This window comes from Lolium perenne, chromosome 2 (genome assembly GCF_019359855.2).
Source record: "Lolium perenne isolate Kyuss_39 chromosome 2, Kyuss_2.0, whole genome shotgun sequence".
Lineage (NCBI taxonomy): Eukaryota > Viridiplantae > Streptophyta > Magnoliopsida > Poales > Poaceae > Lolium > Lolium perenne.
This window is the reverse complement of record NC_067245.2, coordinates 136,937,593-136,952,099: the sequence shown is the minus strand read 5'-3', so window position 1 is coordinate 136,952,099 and position 14,507 is coordinate 136,937,593. Positions and strand designations below refer to the sequence as shown.

Sequence of the window (14,507 nt, the reverse complement as noted above, 5' to 3'; positions counted from 1 at the left end):
AGACATGAAAATCCAAACGAGTAAGCAAAATGGTGTTTTTGCGGGAAAGAGCATCCGCCACAACATTGTCCTTGCCCTTCTTGTATTTGATCACATTTGGGAAGGACTCAATGAACTCGACCCATTTTACATGTCGTTTGTTCAAGTTGTGTTGGCTTTTCAAATATTTCAAGGACTCATGGTCGGAATGAATGATAAACTCTTTTGGCCAAAGATAGTGTAGATAAACTTCAAGAACACGAACCAAAGCGTAGAGCTCCTTGTCATATATAGGATAGTTGAGGCGTGCGCCATCCAACTTCTCACTATAGTATGCCACGGGTTTGCCGTCTTGCATAAGAACACCACCAATACCAAGCCCACTTGCATCACACTCAATCTCAAAAGTTTTTGCAAAATTTTGAAGAACAAGAAGGGGAGCTTCGGTAAGGCGTTTCTTCAACTCATCAAAAGCATTTTGTTGGGCCTTGCCCCAAACAAACGGAACATTCTTCTTGGTAAGCTCATTCAAAGGGCAAGCAATGGTGCTAAAATCTTTCACAAAGCGGCGGTAGAAACCGGCAAGTCCATGAAAACTTCGGACTTGACCAACATTTGTAGGAGTAGGCCAATTCTGGATGGCCTCCACCTTGGAAGAATCAACTTCAATCCCATTAGCGGAAACCACAAAGCCAAGGAAAACCAATTTGGTTTGAGCAAAGGTGCACTTGGGGAGGTTAGCATAAAGCTTTTCATGACGCAAGATGCACAAGACCTCTCTCACATGTTGCACATGGTCCTCGAGGTTTTTGCTATAAATGAGAATATCATCGAAATAGACAACCACACTCTTGCCAATGAGAGGACGCAAGATGTGATTCATGAGGCGCATGAAAGTAGATGGTGCATTGGAAAGACCGAAAGGCATAACGAGCCATTCATAGAGACCAAGTTTGGTCTTGAATGCCGTTTTCCATTCATCACCAATGGCCATGCGGATTTGGTGGTAGCCACTACGCAAATCGACTTTAGAGAAAATCGTGGCACCACTTAACTCATCAAGCATGTCATCTAAACGCGGAATGGGATGGCGGTAACGGACGGTAATGGCATTGATGGGGTGACAATCCATACACATCCGTTGCGTCTCTTCCGGTTTAGGCACAAGAATCACGGGAACCGCACAAGGGCTAAGGCTTTCGCGAACGTACCCTTTGGCGAGGAGATCTTGAATTTGGCGTTGGATCTCCCTTGTATCTTCGGGGTTGGTGCGGTAGGCGGCACGGTTTGGAAGCGGAGCGCCGGGTATGAGGTCGATGCGGTGTTCTATGCCCCGAAGTGGTGGTAGTCCATGAGGGAGCTCATCGGGGAAGACGTCTTGAAACTCCTGCAAAAGAGACAACAAAGACGGAGGAATGTTGGTTAAGTCGTTAGTCGCCGACGATGGTCCCTTGCATATGAGCACGTAGTGCAATATGGTGGATGGGTTTTCTTGGACCTCTCTCCACTCACTCTTGGTGGCTAGGAGAACACTCTTGGTCTCACTCATATATGGCTTGTGGCGCTCACTATCTTTGTGGTGGGTCGCTCCCGCTCCTCTCATCTCACTATGGTGGGTGCGGAGTCGAGCCCTCGCTAAAGCCTTCGCATTATCCGCGATGATTTGGCTAGGAGTCATCGAGCGCAACTCGAACTTCTTGTCGTTGACCTTGAAGGTGTATGTGTTGGAGAGTCCATCATGTATAGCCTTCTTGTCAAATTTCCAAGGGCGGCCAAGCAACATGTGGCACACCGTTATGGGTACCATGTCACACTCGATAGTGTCCTCATAAGGTCCAATCTTGAAGTTGACGGTGGCGGTATGTTGTATCTTGACGTTGCCCTTGTCACACTTCTCACACAACTCGGTGCTAGCAAGGTTATGGCAACTTCCACCATCTATGATGACCTTGATCGCCTTGCCACCAATTCCGGCACGGGTTTGGAAGATGTTGCACCTTTGGTCTTCCATAGCTTGAGGTTGTGTTGTTAGCACCCTTGTGATCACAAGTGAGGGACTTGGGTCATGCTCGCATAAGAGAGGGTCTTCTCCACTATCTTCCTCATAAGATTCTTCATTTGCAACGGCGGCTTGCACAAGGGCTTCATATTCATCCTCATCAAGCGTATCGACGTCACCATTCTCCATAGTGATCATAACCTTGGTGTTCTTGCACTCAAACGATTTGTGGCCTTGGGTGCCACACTTGAAGCAAGTGACATTAGAGGGTCCCGTAGATGCCTTAGAGGAGGCGGTGGAAGACACCGTTTGCTTCATGCGACTTTGGATAGTCGGTTTCTTGGATGGTGTCGAGGACACATCGGGCTTGACACTTGTAGTAGGAGGAGTTGATGTAGCGAGCTTGGAGGATAAATATGTCTTGGCCTTGGAGTACTTGATGTCCTCGACCACTTGGCGCTCGGCCTTCGATGCTTGGTGGACCAACTCAACCATGTTGGAGTATGGTTGGAACTCTACGATCCTCTTGATGGGGTAATTGAGGCCATTGAAGAAACGAGCAATGGTTTGGTCCTCGGACTCTTGGATGTTGGCTCGCATCATAGTGAGCTCCATCTCCTTGAAGAACTCCTCAACGGTCTTGGTGCCTTGCTTCAACTTTTGGAGCTTGTTGAAGAGGTCGGTCATGTAGTGAGTTGGGACAAAGCGAGCATGCATCTCTTTCTTCATCTCTTCCCAAGTGTCAATTGGAGGTTCACCCTTTTCTTCCATAAGAGTGAGGACTTGCTCCCACCAAGTGTTGGCGTAATCCTCAAACTCAAGTGACGCCATAGCCACCTTCTTGGCACCAGAGTAGTTGTGTATGCGGAATATCTTGTCAACCTTGAGTGCCCATGAGAGGTAGGCCTCGGCATCTTCTTCTCCCTTGAACTTTGGCATGGTGAACTTGAGCCTTCCGAACATGTTCTCTTCATCCTCTAAGTTTCTTCGGCGAGGACGGATGCCTTCATCTCTTGCTGCTTGAGGTGGGAGAGGAAGTCTTGCACGACCAACCATAGCATTGGGTTGGCGTTGAAGGTGGACACTAGCTTCACTTGGTTCACGGTGATGATGTTGTTGAAGATCTTGTCGAGGTTGTTGGCGAGGCTCATTGTTGGCCCTCTCATCTTGATCATGTGGTGGATCTCCTCTTCCACGTTGATCAAGGCGAGGATGGCGCCGGAGGTCTCGTCGAGGTGGATCTTGAGGACCTTGGTCTTGGGGTTGGCCGTCACGCCCATGGTGGGCATGGCGATCCGCTTTGTGACGATCTTGTTGTAGGACTTGGTCTTGTGGAGGACGCTCATGTGGACGAGCATGGCGATGGATTTCTCTGCGCCTAGAGTTGGAGCGAGAGTCTTCATGACGAGCTTGTGGGCGATGAGGTCGATGATGGTCTTCATGCCTTGAAGAGGAGCTTGAGGATGAAAGGCCACCATGAGAGTAATAATCTTGTGGCGAGCTTGATGACGATGAAGTAGAGCAGTGTCGGCGATGGCGACCCAAGTTGGTGATGGCGCGCTCGAGGCTATCCATGCGCCGCTCCATGTTTGCATCATTGGCCGCCATTTGGCCATTCAAGTTGTCCGTAGCTTCACGAAGGAGAGCCAAGTCTTGGTTCACGGTGGAGAAGTTGTGAGCCACCTCATCGTATTGCTCATCGATGCGCGTCTCGAAGAGGGTGAGTTGCTCCTTGAACTCTTGTCGTTGCGTCCATAGGTTGTGTTGAGTAGCCAACCTCTCGGTGTTGCGGAGGATTTCTTCATCCCTTGTGGTATCTCCGTTCCTATCCATGATGGAAAGACAAGAACTATGTTGTGTATGTTAGTGGAAGGAGACTACCTCGCACTCTTACCAAGGTAAGATAGTATTGAGGCAATCAACCAAGCCAAGAGCAAGATCAAGTGTATCAGGACACACGCAAAACCACACGCAAAAGCTAGCAAATATGGTGTTAGGCGAATGTTGTGGAAAGCCAAACGACAAATCCAAGATCGAGTATGTTGTTAAAAGTGGGTAAGGTCCAAAAATCCAAATGTCAGTGTGAAGATCACTATAAACACGGAAAAGTTGTGGAACACACACACGAGATAAGCGGGGTTAGTGCAACCAAAAGTGAGCGGAAAAGTGTATGTATAAGTGCTCGGTGTCACACTAACACAAGGAGAGCCAAAGCTTCGGTTGCAAAGGAAGAGACAACAAGATTCACACGTGGCCTCTCTTCTCTTATCTCTCTTTGCTTAAAAGCTTTTTCTCTTTTGTATATGGTGGCACTTGCACTCGTTTGTATCTATGGTGGCACTTTCACACTTTTGTATGTATGGATGTATGGTGCGACTTGCACTCTTTTTGTGTTTTTGGGGCTTTTTCACACACTATGTTAGCGTTAGCCTCGCTTTTGCTATCTTGCCACACGAGTGTTTGCTTGGATGCTTTACTCAACACGACACACACACCTCACAATGCGGGGCCACGTGCAATGTCTCGCAAAACTAAACAAGCAATGCTCAATGGGATAGATCACAAAAGGAAGAGGGTTACAAGGGAAAACTGCAAGTTATACCTGCGATGATGGTGGTGGTGGTGGTGGTGGTTGTCGCCGGAAATCGAGCTCGAAGGAGGGCGCGGAGCTGCGCCCGGTCTGGGGCCGGTTGGACCGGACTGAGGACCGGCGGATCCGGTTGCCGCCCGGTCGACCGGGTTCTGGGCCGGCTCGTCCGGTCGGTGGTCCGGTTGACCGGGTCTCAACCGGGTTCGTCGATTTCTCTCTCCTGTTCGTCCCCAAACCAAATCCAAAGAGCAAATCGACGGGAAAACGATGGAATTGGAGGCTCAAAGTTGGGGAAATAGTAGATGAAGCACAACAACACCAGATCCACGGACCAAAACCACTCAAAACGCAACCAAATCACAGATCGGTCAGGAGGCACTTTGAGGCTATTTTTGGGGATTTTGGGAAAAATTTCTAGAAACGAAATAGGGTGGGTGGAGGGTCAAATCCGCGGTAACCAAGAGCTGCTGATACCATATGATGAGATCTAAGATCCCGGGAGTGGCCCGATCTCGCGATTTGACCCCGAAAACCAAGGGAAGAGGTGGGAGAACGCGAGGAACACGAAGAACACGAAGAACGCCGGTACTCACGCACGCACACCAACCCGATACACCCGATGCTTACCCCCGTGGCTCGATGGACCACGCCAATGGAATCTCCGAGGAAGAGGCACGCGGCAGAATTCCCGGAGAGAGATTGGGGTTGGAGAAGAAGAGCTTGATGAGGGAGAGAGAGTAGCTTGTACTAGAATCTCACTCAACAAGATCCAAATCAACAACCAAGGTGCCTTGATTACAGAGGGATGATAACCCTAGGGAGACTAAGCTCAAAGGTAGGTTTGAGTTCAAAACAAGTCTAAGGGGTAAAGGAGGGGTCCAGGCTACTTATATAGGCACACAGGGCCAGCAAGGGTGAACAGGTACGCGAATGGATAACTTAAGGCAGTTTGGTGGGTCATTCCCGTCAGACCCGGTTTGGATCCGGTCTGACCGGGCCTATGACCGGGTGATCCGGTCCTGGGTCCGGTCGACCGGGCGCCAACCGGGAATCTGCGAGGTTTCCGGTCTTCGTCCGGTACGATGGAGCTGCGCCGGTTGGCGCCCGGTTGACCGGGCCTGGGACCGGGTCGTCCGGTTGTGGGGCCGGTCTGAGCGGGTCCTGGACCGGCCAGCGTCCTTCTCTTCCTTGGAGCGCTTCGATCGACGTCGGGTTCGGCTTCGTGATCATCTCCATGTCCAGCTGCTCCTCTCCTTCCCTTGGACATGGCGTGTCCTCCTCTCCGGGGTCTTGATGCGCCTTGTACCTAATGACACATAACACATCGGCATGATGTAGCATTCCGTCCAACGGGGTACCAAGATCAAGGGTGGTGAGGAGCGAGTTCACCTCATCATGTAGAGCTTTAACTCGGGCTCGTGTCATCGGTCCACTTGGGGGACTTGTTGGTCTTGGTGTAGCGACGTCGGTGAGCGGGGCTACATCAGGATGTATGGTGCGACTTGCACTCTTTTTGTGTTTTTATGGCTTTTTCACGCACTATGTTAGCGCTAGCCTCGCTTTTGCTATCTTGCCACACGAGTGTTTGCTTGTATGCTTTACTCCACACGACACACACACCTCACAATCGGGGCCACGTGCAATGTCTCGCAACAGTAAATAAGCAATGGTCGATAGGATAGATCGCAAAAGGAAGAGGGTTACAAGGGAAAACTGTAAGTTATACCTACGATGATGGTGGTGGTGGTGGTGGTAGCCGAAATCGAGCTCGGAGGAGGGCGCGGAGCTGCGCCCGGTCTGGATCCGGTTGGACCAGGTTCTGGACCGGATGATCCGGTTGGCGCCCGGTTGACCGGGTGCTGGGCCGGCTGGTCCGGTCTGGGGGCCGGTTGACCGGGTTTCTCAACCAGGTTTCGCGTTTCTCTCTCCTGTTCTTCCCCAAACCAAAACCAAAAGAGCAAATTGACTAGAAACGATGGAATTGGAGGCTAAAAGTTGGCGAAATAGTAGATCAAGCACAACAACACCGAATCCACGGACCAAAACCATTCAAAACGCAACCAAATCACAGATCGGTCAAGAGGCACTTTGGGGCTATTTTTGGGGATTTTGTGGAAAATTTTCTAGAAACGAAATCGGGTGGGTGGAGGGTCAAAATCGCGGTAACCAAGAGCTGCTGATACCATATGATGAGATCTAAGATCCCGGGAGTGGCCCGATCTCGCGATTTGACCCCGAAAATCAAGGGAAGAGGTGGGAGAACGCGAGGAACACGAAGAACACGAAGAACACCGGTACTCACGCACGCACACCAACCCGATACACCCGATGCTTACCCCCGTGGCTCGATGGACCACGCCAATAGAATCACCCGGAAGAGGCACGCGGCAGAATTCCCGGTGAGAGATTGGGGTTGGAGAAGAAGAGATTGATGAGGGAGAGAGAATAGCTTGTAGTAGAATCTCACTCAACAATATCCAAATCAAAAACCAGGATGCCTTGATTACAGAGGGATGATAAACCTAGGGAGACTAAGCTCAAAGTTGTGTTTAAGCCTAATGCAAGTCTGAGCGGTAAAGGAGGGGTCCAGGCTACTTATATAGGCATACATGGCCAGCAAGGCGAAAAGGTACGCAAGTGGATAACTTAGGCAGTTTGGTGGGTCATTCCCGTCAAATCCGGTTTGGGATCCGGTCAGACCGGGCCTGTGATCGGGTGGTCCGGTCCTGGGTCCGGTCGACCGGGCGCCAACCGGAAACTTGCGAGTTTTCGTCCGGTTGCCTTCTGGTACGATGCAGGGAAATCCGGTCGGGCGCCCGGTTGACCGGGCCAGGGACCGGATGGTCCGGTTGTGGGTCCGGTCCGACCGGGTCCTGGACCGGCCATCGTTCTTCTCTTCCTTTGAGCGCTTCGAGTGACGTCGTGTCCAGCTTCGTGATCATCTCCATGTCCCGCTGCTCCTCTCCTTCCCTTGACCATGGCGTGTCCTCCTCTCCGGGGTCTTCATGCGCCTTGTACCTAATGACACATAGCACGTCGGCATGAGGTAGCATTCCATCCAAAGGGTTATCGAGATCAAGGGTGGTGAGGAGCGAGTTCACCTCATCATGTCGAGCTTTAACTCGAGCTCGCATCATTGGTCCACTTGGGGGACTTGTTGGTCTTGGTGTGGAGGTGTCCGAAGGCCACCCCGCATCACTATGAATCTAGAAGGGTGAAAAGACCAAACTCAATATAAGTGCAGGCAAAAGACCAATAGGTAGAAGTGCAAGCAAAAGATCAAGATTGGTAGAAGTCACCAAAGAGATACAATAGGATTCGAACAGAGCCCGGGTGGTACAATAGGAATTAACCTAAGGTGGGGGTTTCCCAAATCCACAAAGGGATAATAGAGGCATAAGCCAATTCATCTAAACATCATCTCCCCCTCATGAAGGTGGGGGTAGGTGCCTATTTATAGGTAAGGGGATGAAGGGGTAAGTTACAAGCCAAAGTGGGCTGAGATCTGGCTGAGGTTCGATGGGGCGGAAGTTCCGGCCGTCCTCGGCGGAAGTTCCGGTCCCGGGCGGAATTTCCGGCCATCAGGGGCGGAAGTTCCGGTCACAGCTCTGCTGTGCGAGCATCTTCAGTCTTGACAGCATCTGGGCGGAAGTTCCGACGATGTTGGGCGGAAGTTCCGGCCTGGAGCGTCCAGCGCTTCTTTCTCCTTCTCTTCCATGCTTCCGTGACATCGACCTTGCGTCGTCGGGTCTCCATGGCATCCTCTCTTCCCTCCGTACTTGTCGTCGAGTTCCTATCATCAAGGTATGACGTAGTATGAAGTAGTATATCGTCCCAAATAGGCGATTCGAGGCACGCGTAAAGGAGAAGATTCACCTTAGCGTGCCGTCTTGGCGATGAAGCACATGATGCGGTGAAGACCGAAGGTCGGGCTGCATCAGTAACACAGCAGCAGTAACAGTAACACAGAGGCAATGGCACCAGAAAATAGTTGATACTACTTCCAATGTCATATAGGAACGAGTATATGATGATGAGAGATGGACCGGGGTTCCCAGCGATCTTCACTAGTGGTAACTCTCCAATAACAAGTGACAAGTGTTGGGTGAACAAATTACAGTTGGGCAATTGATAGGATTGAAATAGCATTAAGACAGAACATCAAGATTATTAATCATGTAGGCATGTTTTCCATATATAGTCATACGTTCTCGCAATGAGAAACTTGCATAACATCTTTTGTCCTACCAGTCGGTGGCAGCCAGGCCTCAAGGGAATCTACTGGTAATTAAGGTACTCCTTTTAATACAGCACCGGAGCAAAGCATTAACACTTGGTGAAAACATGTGATCCTCATACCACAGCCTTCCCCTCCGGTTGTCCCAATTTCTGTCACTGTGGGGGCCTCGGGTTCCGGATAGCAATATGTGCAAACAACTTGTAGATACAATCTAAGCAATAAGTATATAGCTTAAATCTAAGATCATGCCACTCGTGCACTGGTGACAAGCATTAAACACAACAAGATTGCAGCAACAATAACTTTACAAACTTTATAGATAGACTAATCATAATGTAACAATCCATCGGATCCCAACAAACACAACACCGATTACATCACATGGATCTCAATCATGTAAGGCAGCTCATGAGATTATTGTATTGAAGTACATGGGAGAGAGAGTACCAACTAGCTACTGCTAGAACCTGTAGTCCATGGGGGAACTACTCACGGAGCATGATGGAGGTGGTGGCGTCGATGGAGATGGCTTCCGGGGCACCTCCCCATCCCGACGGCGTGCCGGAACAGAGATTCTGTCCCCCCGAATTGGAGTTTCGCGATGGCGGTGGCGCCCCCACTATAACAAAATTGACACGTAAAGACGTTGATTGAGGTGTTAAGGACGAATTATTTCGTCTTTAGGCGGTTGTACAGTCGTTTCTCGAAAACGTCTTAGGCACGGTCTCAAAATCCATAGAGACATATTGAAAGCGTGTTAAGGAAAATTGAGACGTTGTATAAAGCGTGTCTATCCACGTAGAGACATTGTGGGAGCTACCAATGAATCTGTGTTAGGTGACGTCTCTATCTCATGTTGAGACGCTATGAGGCGTGCTATTGGGATAAAATCATTTCAATTTTTCAAATGTTCAAATTAGTGACTCTTGTATATATTGACAAGAGAAAATACGTAGAGCTTGCAAATGAATGTACTGTGTACTGCATTGCACGGAAAAATATACTACTCCATCCGTTCCTATATATAAGCCATATAGTTTTTTGAGAAAAATTCCAGAATATAAGGTTTATTGCGTTTCCCTACTTGTATGGACAATATTTTTGGAGATTTGATTAGGTTTACTTATCTTATGCAAAGTCCTCTATTAGCCTACGGCAATTACTTACGGTTAACCCTAGCCAAACATGGTGTAATTTTTCCTAAATATGCGTTTCTTAATTTCCGTGCCAGAAATTATATGTCTTATATTTAGGACCGGAGGGAGTATTAATCAAGCGAAATTTGTCTTTACAACGGAAAGATTGGGAAATTGGTCTTTACAACTAAACTGTACGTACATGCAAAAGAGGGGCAAAGTTATCATGAACAAAAGAAAATACTTAAGTACACAAGCAATTCTAACAAGCTAGAATCTATCTAAGCTCTGCGTGGACTTCAACACCGACGGGTGTTCACAGCACCTAGTAGATTTGTTTCCTTGTGATCTTTTACCAAGATTCATCAAAATTCTGCAAAACAAAACTTTCTACAAAAAAATCAAAATATCAGTGACATCTGTTCAGAAAGATGATTTCATTTAGCTAGTCTTACAAACTGAAGGTGGATTCCAAACCATTTGCATCACTGTTAGTAGTTGTTCAATGCGGCGATTTGCACAAAAATAACCCAAAAGTGAAAGAAAAGCACAGACTAACCCTCCGGCGAAACTATTTCACCAATCTAACCCTTTTGTGTGGCGCCCCTTCCACGGGCGCCACTCATGCCCATGTGGCTCCCCACCTGCCGGCGCCACTGACCCAGCCGACGTGGCCCCCTCGCCGCTGAGCTGGTGCGCCCATCCGACGTGGCAGCATGTGTGGCGCCCCTCCCAACGGCGCCACACATGCACTTGGAATCCCCCAGGACATACTGTGAGACAATTCCTCTGGGACTTAGCCATTTTGCGAGGCTCGATGTGTGGCGCCGATGCCACGGGCGCCACACATAGAGGCTCGCGAAAACGACTAAGGACTTATCGTCCGGAGCCCCTGGATGTTTTCGACCCAATGCTTGATATAAGTTGGCATGTGTGGCGCCGATGCCACGGGCGCCACACAAGCACTTGTGGCGCCAGTTGGAAGGGCGCCACACATTGACTTGTGTTAAAAACATGAAAAATCCTACCAAAATCCAACATATAACATTGTAGCACATTGGACACAACAAGTAGCAATTTCATGACATACACATATAACACTTCATAGGTCACATTGTAGCACGTAGATTCAAACAACAAGTAGCATTACAGACTATGGTTCGAAATGACATAGGGTTCACAAATCGATACTTATGAATATAGAGTTCACAGCAACTTGTAGCACATCCTAGTAGCGTCCTCGACGTGCCGTCCTCGCGGGCTGCTTCCGGATGGCCATCCTCTTCGTCCGCTGCCGTGGCTGCTCCTGCTGCTGCTCCTGCTGCTCCTGCTCCTGCTCCTCCTGCTCCTCCTCCTCATCCTCCTCCTCCTCCTCTGAAGAGAATGGCCATCTCGCCGGCCCTCAAGTGGAAGGTGTGAGTCTCCGGCCTCCACCGGTCGACAAGGGCGGTGAGTGCCGAGGGGTTCATGAGTGGCCCCCCACGGCTTACAAGGGATATGAACGGGAGAAGACCGGTAGGCCGGATGAACTCCGTGTACCTCTCGTCATACGGTATATCCGATGTGCCATGGTAACGAATCTTCAAAGGTTGAAGATCCGTTCCCTTCTCCGTCATATGAACAGCCCGGTGCACCCTGTCGTACTCTTCATCCAGAAGCCACACCATCCTACATGTATGAGCAACACATACAACATATTATGAGCCATTCATACCAAATATGAGCAACACATACATGAGAATATATCCAAATAAGCCATCACACATACATTCCTAACAAATATGAGTTATTCCATCAAGAATACTAGGCATATATAACACATTTGAATACATTTGCTAGGCAAATATTAGACATTTCAACACATACATACATAGAATTTGAACAAATCTAGGGTTCATATCCAAATCCACTAACATATCTAGGGTTCCTACACATACACATTCAACACATACATACCCATTTCAACACATACATAGCCATTTCAAACATCTTTGGTTCAAACACAACCAACATTTCAACACATACATACATAGGATTTCAACACATACATGTAAAATTTCATATCTAGGGTTCCAACAAATCTTTGGTTCAAACACATATACTACAATGTAGATTCCACCAACATAAATTTCTACATATCCAAATCCAAGAAATCTACCAAATCTAGGGTTCATACCCAAATCTACCAAATCCACCAAATATAATGGACGAATCAGAGGGAATCGAAGGGGAATACCTTGAGGAATGGAGGAGGAAGGACTTGGCCGGCCGGATCAGACGATTCCTTGGTCGATTTGGTGGGGGGGCCGAAGGGGAGGCGGGCGGCGGCGGCGGTTGGGGGAGAAGCAGAGAGAAGAGAAAGAAGAAAGAGAGGGTCGGGCTGGGCGCGGGCGCGGGCGTCACACTTAAGTGGATGTGTGGCGCCCGTGGCATCGGCGCCACACAGGCTAGTGTGGCGCCCGTGGCATCGGCGCCACACATCGAACCTCCCAAAATGGCTAAGTCCCAGACGTTCCGGAGCCCCTGGATGTTTTGGACCGAAAACATGATATAAGTTGGCATGTGTGGCGCCGTTGGGAGGGGCGCCACACATGCTGCCACGTCGGATGGGCGCACCAGCTCAGCGGCGAGGGGGCCACGTCGGCTGGGTCAGTGGCGCCGGCAGGAGGGGAGCCACATGGGCATGTGTGGCGCCCGTGGGAGGGGCGCCACACAAAAGGGTTAGATTGGTGAAATAGTTTCGCCGGAGGGTCAGTCTGTGCTTTTCTTTCAGTTTTGGGTTATTTTTGTGCAAAACGCCGTTCAATGCTGGCCAAAATATGTATCTTGTTAGCATCAGGGATTCAGGGGAATTAGCGATCATCATAATTCTACACAGAACAACTAATTCAAGTTAGACAAAAACAAAGGAAATAAAGTACATCTATTTAGTATTATATTTTGCAAAACGTACACCGTGCTAATACTAAAAATGTTGCAGAGCTGGAATTTATTACAAGTTTAAAACGACATACTTACATTGCTTATTAGCTTTAAAAAGTAAGCACAGCCAGTCAGATGCAGCAACATCCTCATGATGCATCTTCAAAAGCTTTACCACTTCTCTTCTAGGCAGTACAGCTTGAAGCTTTGCTGCATTTTATTTGAAGCCTATTCAAGAAACAAGGGTTAGTGCCATTGCTTGGAGGGAATTTAAGGGAAAAAATGACAAAAGGTAATTAAGAGCCTAAGCTATAGTATAATTTATCCACAAGCCTTACACATTAGTCTCGATTACTTAAACAATGTAACTCTCATCTCCAATAAGGCATGAATAACTCAAGCAAGATCAAAGAAAAAATAACCTGAAAATGTTAGCTAAAGAATTGGCCATCACTTTGCTGCTTGAATAGAGTGTAGCTGTAGTGAACTTCTGCGTGTTGTACTTGGAAGGCTCCACAAACTTCATACAGGAAATACCTTAAAATACAGAAATAGTTCCAGGTTAGTAAATTACTGGTACATCCACATGGTCTAAGTAAATTACATGGATTACAGAAGAGGACATCAGTACTACAAAAATATCTCAAGTAGTCCTAATCCAACTTTGCATTAGTTCTTGATATCGTTGTTTAATTGGAGTCCACACCATGTGAACAAAATTATTAACTAGATCGATTGAATAAAAAAGGAATATAATACTAATTTCCTGGCATTTGACAAGCGTTATTTGGGTGACTGCAGACATTAGAGACATACCAATCAATTAGATACAGGATCGGTTTCAAAACCAAAGATACAGACTGAGATTAAATTATTACCTATGGATCCTTGACTAAGGAGATCTGCTATGATCCGCCATGGGCTTGTGGCGAAATCAACCCTTGCACCGAACCTGGCTGGATCGGGTCTCTGCGCAGCACGTCACAAACTTTTAGAGCAGACGAGGACCTTGTACCAGCTAGGGGAGGAGAGGTGTCGCCGGTCGCTGTATAGGATTCACCGGGAAGGCACTTCCGGGGGATCTAAAGGTGGCGGCTCTAGGTTTCCACAGATCTGGTCGTGTTTTTATTTTCCTCAGGGGATATCTGGTCGTGGGTTAGTGGTAGGAGACGGAAGAGGTAAACTGAGGGTTCAGCGGTGGGAAATTCTAAGGGGTGGGAACAGTAAACATTGTCACGGGGAGACGACGACCAAAGCGTCTTTAAAATCGTCTTTATTCGTAGGGTAAATTTTCATGTAAAGACGATTATAAAAGCGTCATATTTTAGACGTCTCTACGTGTCGTTTTTGTTGTAGTGCCCTACAGTCTTTCTGATGTTTCGTCAATTGGTATCGCGTTTTTAGGTCGCAAGTGTCAACACCCGGATTTTTAAGTCCAGATGCCTATTATGTCATTCATCGCAATCCCAGGAATATTGTTTTTGCGAGACATAATAGATTGATATCACAACACATCATTCATTACATACCATAATCGTCTTACAAATAAAGGATCACATGATCCAGTCTCATTACAATAATAGAAGTTCTATTTATTCATTACATAACACATAGCGGAAGCGAAACTAGCGTAGTAGTAGT

At 48.1% G+C, this 14,507-nt stretch overlaps 2 long non-coding RNA genes across 2 annotated transcripts; both read right to left on the bottom strand.

Annotated features, from left to right (window-relative positions):
• Window positions 1–10,033: 10,033 nt before the first annotated feature.
• LOC127330157 (uncharacterized) lies at window positions 10,034–10,451 on the bottom strand. Its single transcript, XR_007869146.2, has 2 exons — window positions 10,422–10,451; window positions 10,034–10,334 (listed from the first exon to the last, which is right to left on the bottom strand). It is a non-coding gene; the product is annotated as an uncharacterized lncRNA (long non-coding RNA).
• Window positions 10,452–12,744: 2,293 nt separating this feature from the next.
• On the bottom strand, window positions 12,745–13,959 carry LOC127330158 (uncharacterized). Its single transcript, XR_007869147.2, has 4 exons — window positions 13,745–13,959; window positions 13,289–13,403; window positions 12,963–13,094; window positions 12,745–12,814 (listed from the first exon to the last, which is right to left on the bottom strand). It is a non-coding gene; the product is annotated as an uncharacterized lncRNA (long non-coding RNA).
• Window positions 13,960–14,507: the final 548 nt, after the last annotated feature.